General features: G+C 40.5%; 1 long non-coding RNA gene across 3 annotated transcripts; it reads right to left on the bottom strand.

Moving 5' to 3' along the window:
- Positions 1-420: 420 nt before the first annotated feature.
- LOC128916186 (uncharacterized) lies at positions 421-17,554 on the bottom strand. Of its 3 annotated transcripts, none has more exons than XR_008468873.1 (5): positions 17,502-17,554; positions 9,465-9,536; positions 4,070-4,197; positions 2,367-2,492; positions 421-1,280 (listed from the first exon to the last, which is right to left on the bottom strand). It is a non-coding gene; the product is annotated as an uncharacterized LOC128916186 (long non-coding RNA). The 3 variants fall into 3 exon arrangements; XR_008468872.1 differs by having other exon boundaries at positions 4,070-4,217; positions 17,502-17,548; XR_008468874.1 differs by lacking the exon at positions 17,502-17,554 and having other exon boundaries at positions 9,465-9,559.
- Positions 17,555-17,980: the final 426 nt, after the last annotated feature.

Genomic DNA, 17,980 nt, shown 5'->3' with positions numbered 1-17,980 from the left:
TGAGTACCAGTGTCTTTGATCAAAAAGAATACAAACACATCTTACGGGCTTTTTAATAACTTTTTCCCCAATAAAAGGAGTAAAGTTGTTCTGAAATTATTATACCTGCTTGAACAGAAAGCATATTTTCTTCCAAGCTGGGCATTATATCATTCAATCTATGAACACAGAGATGTAATATAAAGTAATAAAGAGGAAATACAACATAAAGTAAGATTCAGACATATTAAATTGCTTAATGAAAACACAAGAGAAAAAGAGTGAGTAGAAAATATGGTTTCCTTTATTGAGAAAAATCCCTTTTCAAATGCTTAATCAATAATAAGGTTCATATTTCCTGACTTGAGGTATTTTTTACATTTATTTTTTTAGAAAATTATTAAATATCTTTAATGAATATAGATTGTCATTTTTCTGCAGCCCAGCCTGGCAGCACTCTGGATAGATTGTTCTCTGCTTAATCTGTTTCCCTTCTGCAGCTGACTGTTCCAAGCAGCGTGTTTCATAATTTCATTTCAGATCATTCTTGTCACTGAATTCTATCCAGTAAATGTAAATACACATTTGCAAATGCACCTGGGGAAAAGGAAATCCTGTAGGACCATGCTGCCAGTAATTTGGAGATGAGTCAAATTAACATGGAACATTTGTTATCACTTAACATTTTTATGTTCTTGTACTGCAGAGCAGATTGAGGCTATGAGAGTATTGTAGTCAAACCGCCAATATTCCCGTTTCCATGTTCATTGACTCAAATTCACTGTCCACAGGCTATTAAATATCTGGAGTCAAGTGTCCAGGACGTAGAATGTAAGACTTCCACTAGTGGGTGAGGCCTTAAACCCACCTACTCCACCACCTTCTGCTGAAGCGCCTACGGTACAGTATGCTTCTGAACCTTCTTACTCTGTGGCGTGGAATACCAGAATTATCACTTAATGTAGCTGTCACCTCTGGCAAGCTGTGGAGCACTCATATTCTCTCAGGATCCTGTGGGAGCTTTACATTTTCTGCTTGGCATGGCCAGCTTTCTCCCAGTAGAGGACTCCAAGCACCTGGTGCCAGCATACCGTATTCAAGTAAGGCCCGAATCTCTGCACGCAGTTGCCAAAGGAACGAGTGAGGAAAGGCATGGCAAATCTATAAGATTACCTTAACTGTGGTATCAGGCGGTTTGGAGCCTCCATGGTGCTGGCAATCTCACAGGATGCAGATTCTGTGGCACAGGGACTTATGGAGATTGCGGAGAGAAAACAGATAACTCCCAGTGCCTGGGGATGCTGAGACAGAGAAGGAGGCTCAAGGTATGTGCAGTGATGGGGCAGGGAAAGAGGTATGGTTCGGGAAGTCCTAAGAGGTAGGTGTGTAGATAGGCAGCAGTCAGGTGTGCCAGGAGACAAGAAGTACCACCTGGGGAAGAGGTGGTGGGCACAGAGGGGGAAAGGTGCAGGTGGCTCTCAGCCATATGAAGATATCAAAAAGTTTGATCGCTCCTGGACTAGCCCATTTCTTCCTTATTTGCTCCATGATCTGATGTCAAGACAGCAAACCAGTTCCTACGCGTATGTGAGAACTGCTGTTTGGACAGCAAGGTATCCAAAAAATGAGTCCAGGGCCAGCAGACACAGCAGAAAAAAAAAGTAGGCTTCTATGGTGACAAGAGCTTCTACAGAGTGTGATCTGCAAATAGGCAGATCTCCACATTTCCCCACCCCAGACCACTGGTGATATAAGCCCACCACTCTCCTTCCCCAAAGAAAATCCCATGAGTGCCTCTTGAGAGACCACTAAAAACTAGTAAAAACCATCTGAGGCTCCTTAAATCGCACTTTACAAAGAAGAGGTGGGAAATACAGTGTGCAGAGTGTCGTGCCTGGTTTGAGCTGTACCCATGGCCAAGCAGCAGGCAGGTCAGGGCAGGCTGGAGCCTCCCACGTACTGCACGTGCCACGTGGCACCAGCTGCAGGGGAGGAGCAGCTCCTGAGTGACCTTCTGGAGATGCTTTGGATGGTTGTGCTGGGGTGAGGGAAGCCACAGAAGGGGGTCCAGCAGACAGAGAGCAATACACTACAGTGTATTGAAGTAATCTCATTTACATATCCAAGTTAAATTTGGCTAGTTTCTAAGGAGTATCACTACAGGCAGTACGCACATATCACCTGGAGCATCATCTCCTTCCATTATAAACCTCTAATGATGGTTTATAAACGGAAACGCGGTCAAGCTAGAAATAAGCTGTCACACAAAACGCTGACATCTCTAAACACCAAGAGTATCCGAGAGATATTTTTTTCTCATTAAAAACATTGCATTTGTTTTTCTCCGAGGAAGTAGAAGTCACCAAAAAAAATCAACATTACATTACCTAATCTTCCTCATTTTCATTTTTAATTCCTCCAGCATGGGGCTGGGATAGCTCCGCTCCTTTGCACCGAGTGCCATGACAATCAACAGACCCATCAGGTGTCTGCATAGCCATTCTGCTTGTCACCTGGGGAAAAACGCACACACCAAACGCTCAAACTCTTTTAAACCTATTAAATATAAATAACTAATATGATTTGACCTAGATACCTGAGTGTAATGTGTCATAACATCCCAATATAAAAAAAAAACCTAAATGTAAAAGCATTTATATACATTATGGAGACTAAGTAAAGTTGCTACAGTGAGTTGATCAGTTGTATTACGTTTTAAGAGAAGCTCTCCTTAAACAAAAGCTTTCAAAGTGAGATATGTGAGTATGGTATTCAAGACTTCAGGTATTAATTTTATGCTATAAATACAAATTTCCATGAAGACTGTAGTTAAAGCACTTTGAACATCTGTACTTTTATACATTCTATGCATCGCAAATCTGGATGATTAGTATCCCCAATGAAAAATGTATTTTAAGTTTCCCTTAGAGCTCTGGCTTTTGCACCTTATTGAAACCTGAAGTGCACAGGTAAAACACCACAGCTTTTAGCAGTATTCATCTAACAAACAAACTGCAGTTACATACATGTTCAAATACGAATAAGCAATATAAAGATAATACAAATTTCCCGCTGTTATCCACTACGCAAACACCACTTACGAATATAGGTGTCTACAACTCAACTGCCAGTGTCGCAGTTCTCTTTCATCTTGCAGTTAATCGATGATATATGCTAGAAATTTTATGTGATACCAATGTCCAATTTGCATTTGATGTGCAAACACCAACAATATATCCAGCTCTACTTCTTGTGCTTAAAAATTATGTTATCGTTTTCACAGATAACCAATTTAAATGTCCTAACGTTTTCCCTAAGAAGCACGATCGTTCTGGCAGCTGGCCTTTGCAGGTTCTCATCAGAAAAATGACAGAGCTGTACGACAAAGCTTCACACTGTTCACTTGATTCAAGGCTTTCGTCTAATTAGCGCATCTTTATCTCAGCCAAATTTAAACGAATGCATTTCTTGGTAATACGGGAAAAAGGCCTAGCACTTGCACTCTATGGCCTAGGTAAAGAAATTGTTTTAAAGATGAAGGGTTTGGGGTTCTCTGACTGATTTTAACTTTATTCAGTTTAATTCTCCTGTTCTCTAATCAGTATTATCCCATTCTACTGCAGCTTCGTCCTCAAACATCTCTCTAGTCTTCTTCCCTCATACCACTGAATTCCCAAAGCCTTTATGTTGTAGTTGATTTGATTTTCTTCCCTTAAATGTCTCTCCAAACAGTTAATTGCTTTTCAGTTTCCCAGATCACATCCAGAGATGTTCAAACATTAATGGCTTTGCTTTCAGCTACTGACCAGCCATATAAATCTGTCCACACACCACAACTCTCTTCATAAAAATTGGGTTCAACTCTGCCCCAAACTTCAATAGAAAATCTCTTTGAAATCCACCATTTTAAACCTGCGTGCCACTAAAAACACAACTGTCGATGCAAAACAACCACCTTCGTGACCCTAATGTTTTGACACATTTCAATCTGTCAGGAAGTCCAAAACAAACGAATTCCGTTTGTAGCTGGCAGACAAATAAAATTCATTTGAGTGGAGGTTTCCCCATAAACTAATTCTGTTAGACTCACCGCTGCCTTTCGTCTGGTGCCACACTCATTCCTCTTCTGCTCAGAAATGGGACGAGGAGGCTGCTGCTTCTGCCATCCCTGATTCAGCCCACAGGAGCTCCAGCGAAGATGCACAAGGTGGCTTGCAGCTGGAATTGGCCCACAGGAGCTGGTGAAACATTTTCTCTGCTCGAGACAAAACTATGCTCACAGAAGTACAGCGAAAAGGAGGACTGTAGGAAAAGGTAACTAAACCGCTCATACATGTTGTCCTCTGTGGAATGTTTGTTAATCTATGAAGTTTTTATTTATTCCCCTGCTTCATGGCAGGCTAAGAGAGGGGAAAAAGATAACCTTTTAACTAACATGTGAGAATACCTTTCAAGGTCACCTCAATTATTTATTATTAGGACTTTTTTTGGTTTGCAGCTGTTGCAAGAGAATTCCTTTCACTGAAGTATCCCCTGGCTGCAGTTTCCAACAGCAAATCTATTAACTGGAATCGAATATCAAGACTACCAGGTATGCACAGCTGCACTACAGAAATGTACGATATCTGGTCATCTCTTGCATGTTATTCCATTTTTTTTTAAGTTTAAATGAGTGTTTGAAAGAGGAACACGGTATAAGTTTGAGAGGAAAAATATGTAAAAACAAAAGCATCAAATAATCGCTGCTGAAGATATTTCCAAAAAAAAGAGAAGAGAAACGAAGCCTCACATATGACCCAGGGTCAGTTGTACTCAACTATCTATGAGATGTATGTACATTTCTATGAGCAGAAAGAGAAGTGTGAGAAGTATGTACAAAAGGAGAGAGGTGATTCCTCCTTCGGTGAATAGATAACATGGATATGCACATGTTTTTGTTTGATTTACAGGTAAAAACCACACTTGCAGCTGTACAAGTACAAATATGTCTTCTCCTGGTAGTTCACAATGCAATTTATAAGCTTCACTTCAGAAACAGCAAGTCCAACATTCCTGGGAAATGTTTAGGAATTTTCTAGTGCTGATGATGTAACATATCACTACAAATATGACCTGGAGTCACTGCAGTGGCAGTACGACAGATGCAGTACGTGCACGGCCTCGGGCATGTGCTGGTGCCAAAGAGGAGGAGAAGCACAAAAATCCTTTCCCTTTCCCTTATTTTTTGCAGGTTCACATTGTTCCCATTTCCCAAAATACAGGATTAGGCACGTGCCAGTTACACCAGCTCCTACAGTGCACGGAAACAAAAACAATCCTTTAGCAGCGGTAGTAATGGGATATTCTTTATATTTTTCTTTACTTAGAGAAACATTCTGGAAGAGCCGTCTTGTAACTGAGGTCAAGGTTGTAATTGAGGTTAATACAAGTTTCCACGTGTGTTAAGAAGTGAAGACTCATGGGAAATGGAAACGAGTTTTCTTCTTCTCCTCTGAAATAAAATTCACCTGGGAGGCCTTCCGAGACTCTGGACAAGGAGTAGTGTTTCTCTCCCTTAATACGGCTAGAAGTATCCTGTCTTGTTCCCACAGCACAAAGAGGAACGGGTACCCTGGTAACGTGCACAGATCCTTTACATCTTAAGTTATTTAGAACAGATGAATTTGAAGCTTCCTTATTCATCCTCAGAGGAGTTGTCTAAGGAGTTCAATATTCACAGTTATGTATTTTTAAGCAAAACACTTAAAATTATATTGGTAGCATACCAGCTGATGGGTGTTTTATGCCCTGTTCATGCTGAAGCCCATTCAACTAAGTGTTTCAGCCTTTGGGGACGGTAGGAAGGGAGGCTTTAGTTGATGAACTGCGCAGAGTTACCACTGAGGAATCCCTGCACACATCTCTAGCAATATAATTTTCATGTTCTTTCTTCGGCAGACAGCAGCATGGTCATTAGAGAATATAAGAAAGAGTTTCCCAAAGCTTAATAAGCTTCTCCTTTCTACATCTAGAAGTAATTTGTCCACAGTAAGCCTCTGTACTTAACTACAGACCCACCAGTACGGGTTTGGACCTCTTAGTTTAGATTTTCTAGTTTTTCGGACCGGATGTACTTTTTCTGTCCTGAGAGGATGCTTCAAAGGTCCTAACCTGTGCAACACCATCTGGAGTTCAAAACACAAGAGTTTTCAAGTGGTGCTTAATTTTTTCCTTCCACTTTCTCCAACCGGAATCTCCCTTCCCCTCAGGCAAGGCTAGCAAGTCTGTCGACATGCACATGTATATTTTCTCAGCTGAACTGTGTCTTTGGCAATCAAGTAGGTGGTAAGTAAGTAGAAGGTATAATCCCAGGTACCAAAGAAATAATTAAGAGCAAAAATTCTACGTCTGCTGATCTGGTATCTTTTCTAAGAAAGACTATTCTGTAACAAACTCGTGTAACCCAACTATATGACTGAGTTTATCTTTTTACATGTGTTTGTTTCTTCTGGATTGCAAGCTATTCATTGCACTCTGCACTTACACAAAGCAACCTCTTGGACAGATCTTGCTTAAGAATTTTACCAAATGATAGCTGTATCTTAATAAGCCCATGATGCAACAGACAACAAAGTAAACGGGAAAAGCTCAGCTGGAGACAGACTCTCTCTGGGCTTTTCATCTGTTTCTGTATGTCAAATGATTAGTACACGTGCACATATTCATGCATAAGGGAGAAACAAGTTCAGATTTAACTGTCAATGTGCATACACGCCTGCCACAGTATGCAATTTGTTGTTAATAAAAAAAAGCTAATAAACAAGGCTTTGTGAGTTTACTTTTCATTAGAAAAGCTCAATAAACACAAGTGCTGGCTTTCTTCTGATCTGCTCTCACCAAATAACCTCAACATAACTTACTCTACCCACTGAGAATTTTCATGGTTTATCAGTTTAAAATTGATCACTCTTTTCTTGTTTACTGTTGCAATAACAGCTCTGCAGCTAGAAAGAAAAGGCGTTTAGTCTTATAACTAAAAGGAACACAGTCATATTCATGTTAAGATGTTTCCCTCATATTGTAGAGCTACAAAAACAGAGAAGGAAACTCTTGGAGGAAGGGGGTTGCCGCTCTGCAAATTTCTATTAAAAGGAAGAAACAATTCCACGGAGTATGGCTACCCAGTTCTGGCAGCTTCTGCCTGCTTTTGTTCCACTTATATTTTACTGAATAAAACTGTCTCCTACTACACCTGCATCTCTATTTGTCCTACTAAAGCAGCATCCTGCCTGTGGCAACGTTAAGTTTCGCTGAGGTCATTGATAGCTCAAGGTGTTCAACACCTCGCTCAGAGTCTGATCCAAAATATATTGAGATAACCGCCGTATTCTTCTCACCAGAGTACATTTTACATCGGAGCTCCCTGAGCAGGCTCTTCTTCCACCAGTCATCTGTTATACTCTACACCATTCACCGATTTGGCTGTTAAGAAACTGGGGTGTTGATACGTGGGTAGCAAATTCCATTATTGCTGGGGCGTACACAGCTGCGCGCTGCTGGCTAAGGCCATGCTCCCTTAAAGTCAGAGAGGTTTCCTCCAGCAATATTGATGGGAGCTGGAATGGATCCTTTGGTCAGCATACCATGGCCCACAAAACCAACACTATTTGTAAGCTGCTAAAATTGAAAACTTCAGAGGGGAAAAAAGATATGTACTACATGTGCTGACACAGTCATAAAAAATTTTCACCTACTCAAGTGAGTTCCCTCCAGGTGCCCCCTTCCAAAAATATCTCTTCTACTCTTTGTGGACTTTTCTAAATATCTTCGTAAAATGTAGCAAATTTAAGAACAGCATTAGAAAGGGCAGTCCCATACTATTAGGCATTTGATGCTTATTTTCCATGAGTCCAGCAGGGGTCATATGAGGGACAGTGACTTTTTTTGACACACTTTCCCTCTGTTCCCTCACTTCTCCAGGGGCAGTACAGCCAGGGACAAGGTGAGAGTTGGAACAACTCCAAGGAGCCTGGCTCACCCCCTGGGCTGCCGTCCACGATGCAGAGTGATAGAAGCTGCACTGTCCCTCACCAGCATACAAGCCTTGCTACAATTTGGCTCTAACGATGCCGGTCCAGGACGTAAAGGACATGCAATTCCACACGGCCATGTCGCTCTAGCGAAGCACCTTGTCTCCTGCTCCATCTATGTAATGTTTTCCCCATGGTGAAATACAACAGGGCTGAGCTTACTGCCTTACCCATTGGGAACTCGTGACTACTGAATGTTTGATGTCATAATCCTAACACTGTGTGGAAAAGGGTTTTGATATTTAAAAAGTCTTCCCTGAAGTATTTGATTAAGTAGGTCAGTCTCTTACCTAGATGACATATTTCCTTCACTTTACTACAGAGCAGTCATTAGGCTGCACTTTCAAGCACTGTTTTACCATTTAAGTGATTTGCCTGCATTCAGCTAACAAATACCTTTAACAGGTTGTCTCTGGCCTTTTACGTCATTGGTGTGGCATTGGTTTGGCCTTGCGAGCACAAGGCAGTACCCGGCCTCAACTCCCATTGAGTTCATCCCAGCTGAGGATCTCCAGCATCTTACAAGAGACACAAAGTGCAAATCATCCTCAAGCCTTTTGTATAACCTTTTTTCTTCTTTGTTGCCCACATCTTCTGGCCCCTCTGCTCCTAAAATGATTCTTCTGAAGGGAACGGAAGGTTTTTTTGCTATATCTTGACACATTCACAACATATGTGTAGTTCTGCTTGATACTTGTCTCTGCCCGACAGTTGCTTTACTGCATAACCTTTATTTTGCTGCATCCTCCCGCAGTCCATAGTCTATCAAAGTTAGAAAAATTAAGTTGCTCTCTACAGTCCAGGTGGTTTTAATTCCCTTTCCCAGATCTTAGGATTTAATCGTCAAATTTCTACATAAGTTCTACCCCATAGAACTTTACTCCCAAACACTGAGGCTTAAGTTTGCTTTGAAACATCAAGTGCATTTATTTTATTTTACATTTATTTTTATATTTTGGGGGATAATTTCTTTTAAACCTAATAATCACTTGGTTTAATTTTCTGCCCTGTATATATTTTCTTTTGTTCCCTTCACCCAAGTAGTTGTTTAATGGTTAGCTATAAATTTGCATCTGTTTGATCTCAGGTGTCTTTCTGCCTTAAGAATTAATGGTGCTTTTGATAATATATACTCCAAAGGTATATTGTTTTGAACAACTCTTTTGACCTACTTGTTTCCATAATGTTTGAGGTTTCTGTCAATGTGATTTCTCTTTATAATTTTTCTTCCCTTCCCTTCACCAGAGGCTGATTTTCTTCTAACAACCTATTTCACTTCAATTCAGTAAAACTCCCTTTATTTTTTAATTTTCTTAGGTTATTGAAGTCCCCAGATTCCAAAAACATTAATTTTACATTTTGTCAAATAGAAGGAAGTTCAGTAGATTCAAATAGAACCAGACTGAATAATCTTACCTATGTAATGTCCTTTTTCCTTCACTTTGAAAAATTCAGCAACTGTGGATGAAATTCTTGTTCCTGTGATAGCTTGAAAAGAAAATTAAAGTAAGTCTTATTTCATTAGATCTGAAATATAAAACTCTTTGTCACCTTTCACAAAAAATAAAAATTATTCCAATTTCTATATAAGTAACATGCAGACACTCCTGATCCATCTAGTAGAAATTTTATCTTACAAAGACCCCAATCTTGCAATCTAATCTGAACAGAAGAGCCCTTTCACTTCCACTGAAAGCCAGTGAATCTAATAGGCACTCGGCTTACAGAGGTGTTCTGGCACTGAAAAATACAGACAGGTGCATAGGAAGAGCTTAAAGAAAATGTTTAGGAAGTGAATTCCTATTGAAATAATTTCATTCCAGTTCATTTCAGGGTATATAACATAACCCATCATACTTTAAATGAAACAAGCCAGGAAAATTGAAACACAATTTTGTTTTACAAAAAAAAAATAAAATCCAAGAATCGGGATTTCTGTCCCATGGAACGAGAAAAGGCCACTTTGGGCGAGGTTCGGGCCATGCGTTCTACAGGACTGCTGAATTCATGGGAAAATGATCCATCTCTCTGAACTCTGTCGCACGTTCAGAGATGTGCTGAGCACCGCACCAGTGTTTCTGCTTCCTAACAATAGCAAGGGCATGTGCTCACGAAGTGGCAAAAGGCCTAATTTCACATCTGCACATCGAGCACGTGCACCAACAGAGAATGAAGGCGGTGTTTGCTATTTTCAGTTTTGTAAAAAGAGGCGATTCTGTTGAAAGGCAGAATAGCTTCGTAGTCAATATAACATGCTTTTAATAATTACACAGTATTACAACTGCATCAAAAAGGCAATGTTCAGATTCAGGTTATTACACTGGGGTAAAGGCTGAAGATTTGCTTTCCAGGTTATATCACAGAGACGACTGCAGTTAGCTTCAAGAGCAAGAACATTTTCAAATTACTTTTCATAGAATATGAGCCCAGTTTCACTACGTTCTAGCCGATATTGGATCCAACCCAAACTCAGAACTGGCACTTGCAGTATGAATGAAGTGCTCCTTAGAATTAAAATATATTTGAAAGTTTGTTATACATGGTAGCGCCTATTCTAACTAGAGAGGGAAAAAAAAAAAGATCACTTACCAAATATAGAAAGGTTTCTGTAAATACCACAGTGATTTCATCTACCTCAAGTTAATTTTGTAAATCACTGGGTAATTTACACAGCAAGTTTAGGAAGCTGCTAAATTAGCGTTCTAGGATCTCGCTGGAAATCTCCTTTCCTCTAAGATTAGCCTCAGTGTTGGCTAAAATGCCTTTAACAAGAGGAAACCCATCCTGCAGACACAGGTGGACTGGCAGCAGCGACACCAGTCACGCAGCTGAGAGGGAGCCAGCGCAGCACCTCTTTGCTAAATCACGGCCTGGGTCTGTAATTGCTAACGTTTCAGAGGGGGCCTCATCGGACAGGGTCTGGTTTATTTTATAAGCTCTTGGTAGCTACACTAGAATAAATAAAGAGGAACACTAAAAGAAATAAGGAGAAAAGCAAGCATTTTTATGACATAATGCCACCATACTTTTACAATTATTTTGAACACTTATCATTTAACATTATGAGTTATGGAGCGAAAAGTGCAGAAATTGTTATCACAGACCGTCTAAGAGGGGAAGCTGATTATAAATATTTGAGAATTGTTCTTTCTTAACAAGACAATTTTATCCACATAAATTGTTGCAATTAGGTATTTATTATCTCTCCCGCACCACCGATTAACAAGCTAAAACTGCAATGGTTAAGGCTATGAAGAATTGGAGACTCCATGTTGATATGGACTTTTACTATCTCTTTATAACTGTTTGAGAATGTTTTCTGATTTATATTTAAAAAAAAAAAAGTTTAAACTGCTTGGCAAATATTTCATTGTCCTCATACAGCTCACTGCTGCCACTTGTTTGGAAAAATGAAAGGTAAGTTGAAAAATGCACCTTTTCCATTTTCATCTCTAATTGAATTCTCTCTTGACCCCCTTATTCCCCATGGCTGTATTTCACGTTTTGATGATAAGAAAAAGAATTTTGTATTTGGATAATACAATTTTCTCACTTGCCTTCGGCGACCTTCAGCTCAATTTCCTCTCCCCAGAGACACTGTATATTATAGAATTGAATCAAATTCCTTATTCATAGAAAAAAAGTTCCAATTTAATCTGAATATTCAGCATTTTACACTGGTCAGGGTGATGGATGGCAAATTGAAATGCTTTTGGTTCAGGTAATCAAATGGTAGAATTCAGACTTGTATTGAAAAAAATAATGAAGTCTATTCAATATTCTCATAAGGTGCAAAAAATGCACATTACACGGTAGAACTGGAGCTTTTTCTTATTACCTAACCAATAACATCTCCACTGCAAAAAGTATAGTAAAACATTAAGAATTTATGTAGGTTAGAACATGTGAAAAGCAGCCACCGTTGAGGGAAAACACAGGCATCTTCCTAAGAGTGCTCAAATGAACAAGTGTAAACCTGGGGGAAAAACAGATCTGCTCCCAGTACGTACCTGCAGTGTTCAACGCTGGCTAACTGAAGCCTTTTAATATGTTTTTAAATGCTTTTAGAGGAAGAAACACATCCTTTTTAATCACTTCAAGTCATTTGATATACTAAACTACTGTAATGTTTCATTTCCAGACCCAAAAGTAACATTATTGGGTATCTCATTATTTCCAAAGGACTACCAGTTTCATTTTGGAAAACTGTCTTGCTGCTTTTGAAGTTCAACCCCAAAGCAACAGCTGATTTGAACAACTTCAGCTTGGCACCACCCTACTGATGCAGCACGCTTGGACACTTGGACGAGATGTCTCCAGAAAAACAAGACGATAATGATGCTGCATAAATATGGTTTGGTTTAAAAACTCCATCAGCAATTTCTTTCTTCCCTTCTAGAGACGCATGGAATTATTCTGTTTGGTTTTTAAATCCTGTATTATTTCTTCTCTATTCATTTGGCGTATGTAAGCCCACAAGGAATGCTTAACTGTAGGCACAACTAGCGTTTTATTAAAATTGCAATGGAAGAACCTCGATGTTAAGGCACTGTGTTAAAAATGTAGTCCTGGGCTGCCTTTACTGACCATACTCTAACTTGTGCAAAAGGAGAAGCCTCCTCCATGTTTATGCTCCCACCTCGCACACAGGCACCTGGGGCACAGCCCTTATCCCGGCCAGGCTGGTGAACTGGGAAGGGAACCCCCCTTCAGAGTAACTTCCCCACTTCACCTGGCAGAAGTGAGGTGGCCTTCACAACCCGGGGAGAACATTTTCCCTTCCTCCACCTCACAAGCGGCTCACAGGGACAGTGCTCCGACTCGAGCTTCCTATGCAGGAACAGAGAGCTCTGCATGATGCCGGGCATTCTCACCGGGCATTTATTTTCTGGAAGTAACGTGTGGATGGAGTTTACCTTAAACAGCTTGTGCAGTTTCACAGCCACAGGGTAAAGACAGAGTGTGAAGCATGTGGAAAAAGCATGCACAGAAGCACACTCAGGAACAGGATAAGTGTTCAGACTATCAGGGATAATGGCCACACTGGAAACATTCAGAAGTTTCACAAGGGGAGACCTTATAGCAACCTTCCAGTACCTAAAGGGGGCCTACAGGAGAGATGGGGAGGGACTCTTCATCAGGGAGTGTAGCGACAGGATGAGGGGTAACCCTTTTAAACTGAAAGAGGGGAGACTTAGATTATATATTAGAAAGAAACTCTTTACTGTGAGGTTGGTGAGGCTCTGGAACAGGTTGCCCAGGGAAGCTGTGGATGCCCCATCCCTGGAAGTGTTCAAGGCCAGGCTGGATGGGGCTTTGAGCAACCTGGTCTATTGGGAGGCGTCCCTGACCACGGCCGAGTGGTTGGAACAAGATGATCTTTAAGGTCCCTTCCAACCCAAACCATTCTATGATTCTATAAGTAGAAGCTCTTAATATTGAAATAACTTCCAAATCAAGAAACATCAGCAGGAAATGGTGAATGCTAGCAAGAACAGTAACTTGTGATTCACCAGCACAGTCATGGGAGAAGAGCTGAGCCTAGACACACAGACAAATATATTCATTTCAGTCAAGCCTCAGGTAAAAAAAGATTGCATTTTTCCAACCTAGCCCTGCAAGAGCAATTTAGGAACCAAACATTACATGGCATCACTGCATTGGTGTAAGAGCGGTTCTGCAATGAAAGCAACCAACAGGTCCACTGAAGAATGAGAAAATAGAGCCCAGTTACTGTTCCCAGATCCCTTACCAATTGAGGACTAGCAGGAACAGAAGTCATTACAATGCATGATTTTATAGGTTAAAGTGAACAGATACCAATACAAAGAAAGTAAGTGTGGGGTGTTTTATACAATCAGAAACACAAAAATGAACTTAAGATGTCACAGAACAGAATTTAAGCATGGGATTTTCATAGAACCATAGAATCATTTAGGTTGGAAAAGACCCTTAAGATCATTGAGTCCGACCATTAACCTAGCACTGCCAAGTCCACCACTAAACCAAGTCCCGCATCTATACATCTTTTAAACACCTCCAGGGATGGTGGCTCAATAACTTCCCCAGGCAGCATGACAGGGCAGCAACCCTATCAAGCATGTTCCAATGCTTCATAACCCTTTCGGTGATAAAATCTTTCCAAATATCCATCCTAAACTTCCCCTGGCACAACTTGAGGCCGTTTCTTCTTAACCTATCCTTTGGTACCTGGGAGAAGAGACCAACCCCCAACTCCCTACAACCTCCTTTCAGGCAGTTGTAGAGAGCGATAAGGTTTCCTCCCCTCAGCCTCCTTTTCTCCAGACTGAACACCAGTAATTTTGAAGTAATTCAAGTAGAAGCTTGCACTCTGTCCTGAATAGGATGGGAAATAAGCACGTACTTCTGACTAATGGATTAGCTGCATTTCAAGGTCCAGAACACTGAGGACATTTGCTGCATGCGCTTACATCTGCTGACATTTATTTGGAACTTCTGGGAATATACAATGTGTAAGAGGTACATGTGAAAGACATTTGTGCAACATGATACAAAAGGCAATCAGAAAAACGATTAAATTTTGTTGAAAAGTTGCATTCGGATCTTGATCCTTCTAGAAAAGTTCTTAGTACTGTTCCTTGTAGAAGGGCTAGGTACGGAGTCAGGACAGTAAGGCTACGTGAGGAAGGGCTTAAAAATCAGGAAATGCCAGCGTTAAAATGCTAACATGATCTGGTTTCATGTTACCATGGGGACTATTCCCAAAGGTCGTATTAGCCTGTGGACACTAAGCCCCATGGGGACACTTCCACAACCAAGGGATACCAACAGGCTCTTCTGGAGGGCAGCTCAAGCCCAGCAAAGTCTGCATTTATCTGCTACCCAGATAAATTCAGCCCCTGTGAATGCTCCCCATACATTCAAATTATATTCTTTAGCCTCAATTATTTTCCCCAGGACCATGTGGGACATTATGCAAGCTTTGTCATCTTTCAGCTTGCACTTTTTTCATGTCCATAATAGCACAATATTCTCCTAATGACCCAGATCTTTTATGAGTTCAAATATTGGATCTATATCTTGGCAGTTACTGACTGCTGTCACATTCACTTCTCTTTTCAGCTGATAATATTAAAAGTTAAACATTAATTACAGGGACTATTTCTCTAACCGTGTCCCCGGGACAGAATATGTAGTCGGGAACAGTACAGCCCATCACAGCTGCAGTCTATTTGACAAGTGCTTCTTAGCAGCCAGACTCCTCGTCTGCTGGGGACTCCTCAAAGGAGCAACTTGGCTCCCGGTGGCCATTTGGTAGCGCACCTCAAAGTGCCTTCATGAGAGAAGGACAAACAATGTTGTGACAGTGCCCCAAATACCCTGGCCCGGCACTTACAAGGGCTTTTCTTCTTCCTCCACAGGCTAACCCCGGCGAAGGTGGAGGGGAGCAGGGGCTGCCCTGTCCGCTGGCACCCCACGCCTTCCTTGCTGAGAGGCTGTGCCTTGTTCCCTGCGAATGTAAGCCAGCTTGGGGAGCAATTTAATGAAGCAGCTGAAGCTAATGCCATTTTTTGGCACCACATAAGAGAGTTTGTTGTAGGGTCACATATATGCATATAAGGGGTCATGTACCAGCAAATTTTCAGGAAATAGGAGACATGCACATTATTAGACCGAATTGCTGTCTGGCTCCAATATCTGAAATATGTAACCAACTCTTTAACCCTAAGTCTCAGCGCTGCGATGCATTTAAATCACAAAAATGTGTGGGTTTTTTTGTGTCTTAAACTTAGTTTCTGGAGTAGGAAAAGAATATCAAGAATGTAGCACCAGATCCTATACATAATTACTTGAAGAGCGATACTGCTGGAATAAGTGCCGCTACTGACACAATATTTAGATTAATAAACACTTCTCAAAATCTGAGATTGCTTCTAAAATCTTGATTTTAAAGAAATTAATCTGGGCCTCTCACGCTTTTTTTAATTAGAATTTTTGAGCCGTTAATTTTATATTTCCAAGACTTTCTTTGCAACCACAAGGGCTTTTTCTAATGTACACATTTAATGGAAGATAATATTATTTCATAATCCTGGGACTCTGGAGCTGAAGCTTTATAAGAAAAACACTAAATCTTATTAAACTTTGATAAAATTATTGGTGTTGGCAACCTTGCAGGCATATGCCTAGAGCTGCACAGTGTTTTCCTCCGCTAACTACTATAACTAAAAGGACTTTAATGAGAGCAAAAGAATGTAGCTCTGTCTGCCCAGAATCTTTTGGAATTTTCACTTTTCCCTAATGAAAATGAAAACAAATACTTTTTTTTTTTCCCTGTAAGCTTTTATGGACATCTGAACTGACTTTTGTAATGAAGGAGGATTAAGCAAACTCAGGGAAATGATAAATGTGGTTTGTATTAGTGTACTAATTAGCTCATAAATTTAGAAATAGTTAATCTTTTAGTTTTGCTGAATGAAAATAGCCGTCAAATCACAGATCAGATCTTGGAACTGGAGTAATGCAGTGGTGAATTAAAACCCCCTGAGCATAGGTGTCTGATTGCATAGCATTATGAAAACTGGAAATTTTGCTACTGGCTTTGAAGAGCACATGATGAATTTAACCAAAGTTGTAAAATACTACTCAAGCAGCCAGACACTTAACAGATAATAATAAAAAAATGTGATTTATTGGGTGTGTGCTTCTCATTGTGCTGTAATCCAACGATTAACTATGTTAATTATTGTTAGTTCAGTGAGCTAATTAGAGCACTGGTAGCTAGCATAATCCTATATTTTACTGCAGTTTCCATTTAATGTATACATATATGTTCATAGATGTTCAAAGACCATGCCCTAGAAATATACATTATTTCAGAAACAGTTCTGGGTGCCAAGCGATAAAAATATACTTGCCCATCACACAATTTACATTTCCTTAGAACTGCCAAAGTAGAAAATGAGTAGAGGCACTATCTGTTTTACACTGCCCCCTTGATAATCTGATGAGGACTCCTCTGATGCAAATCAGAGAAATGCGTATTCTATCCCAAAACAACAAGTTTAGATCTCAGTTATCCAGACTGGGTCCCAGCCAGGTGGTGGAGATGCAAGAGCCAAGCACCCAGGCATGGTTTATGGTATGGTAGCAGACAAGTAGCTGCCAGACTTTGCAGGCTGCTGAATACAATAGCATCAAGTCTCCTCTCCCCTCTAATGGTTGCACCAGGACGAGGTTAGAAGAGAACCGGGCTTGGTAACACTCAACATGGAGAACGAATACACTCCCATTCTCACACCCCATAAACATCTTCATGCACACCTTGTTAAACACCACCCTAGAGACTGCATTGCAAGCAGTTTTCCATAAACTCCATGTGACCTGGATACAATGCTAGATAAAACCATCGGATAAAATACTGCGCTAGAAGCATGTGAACCCGGGATTAAGAAGATCAGCGTGACTTACTGAGGAACCAGCCTTCACATCTGGACTGCTGTAAACATTGCCCAATCCAAGGTCCCTGTGGAAAAAAAAACCATCACACCGATAGTAATTCAGTAAAAAGTATAAGAAATGTTCACTGCTAGCCCTGCAGTGATATGCAGTAGGAATTAATCTAAAACCATGATGGCAAACAACTGCTGAACCAATTTTCTTCTTTGGCTTGTAGTGCACCTGCTCTTACACTATCTACATTTTATACTCTCTTTTTTCCTTGCAGAAATGTAAATATTCCCACATTAAACCAACCGCTCGTGCAAAGAGATAGCCAGTGACAAGGCCTGAGCCTAACCACACGGTGTGATAAGGAGGAAATAAAATGTATCTGCAAGTACAGAATATTTAAATGCCTGTACTCATGACACAAACCGACGAGTTACAAAGCAATCTGTAATTATACCTCCGACTCGCTCTTAAGGAGCTGTGCGCCAGCAAGCTATTAA

This window comes from Rissa tridactyla, chromosome 1 (genome assembly GCF_028500815.1).
Source record: "Rissa tridactyla isolate bRisTri1 chromosome 1, bRisTri1.patW.cur.20221130, whole genome shotgun sequence".
Lineage (NCBI taxonomy): Eukaryota > Metazoa > Chordata > Aves > Charadriiformes > Laridae > Rissa > Rissa tridactyla.
This window is presented reverse-complemented; position numbering and strand designations above follow the sequence as displayed.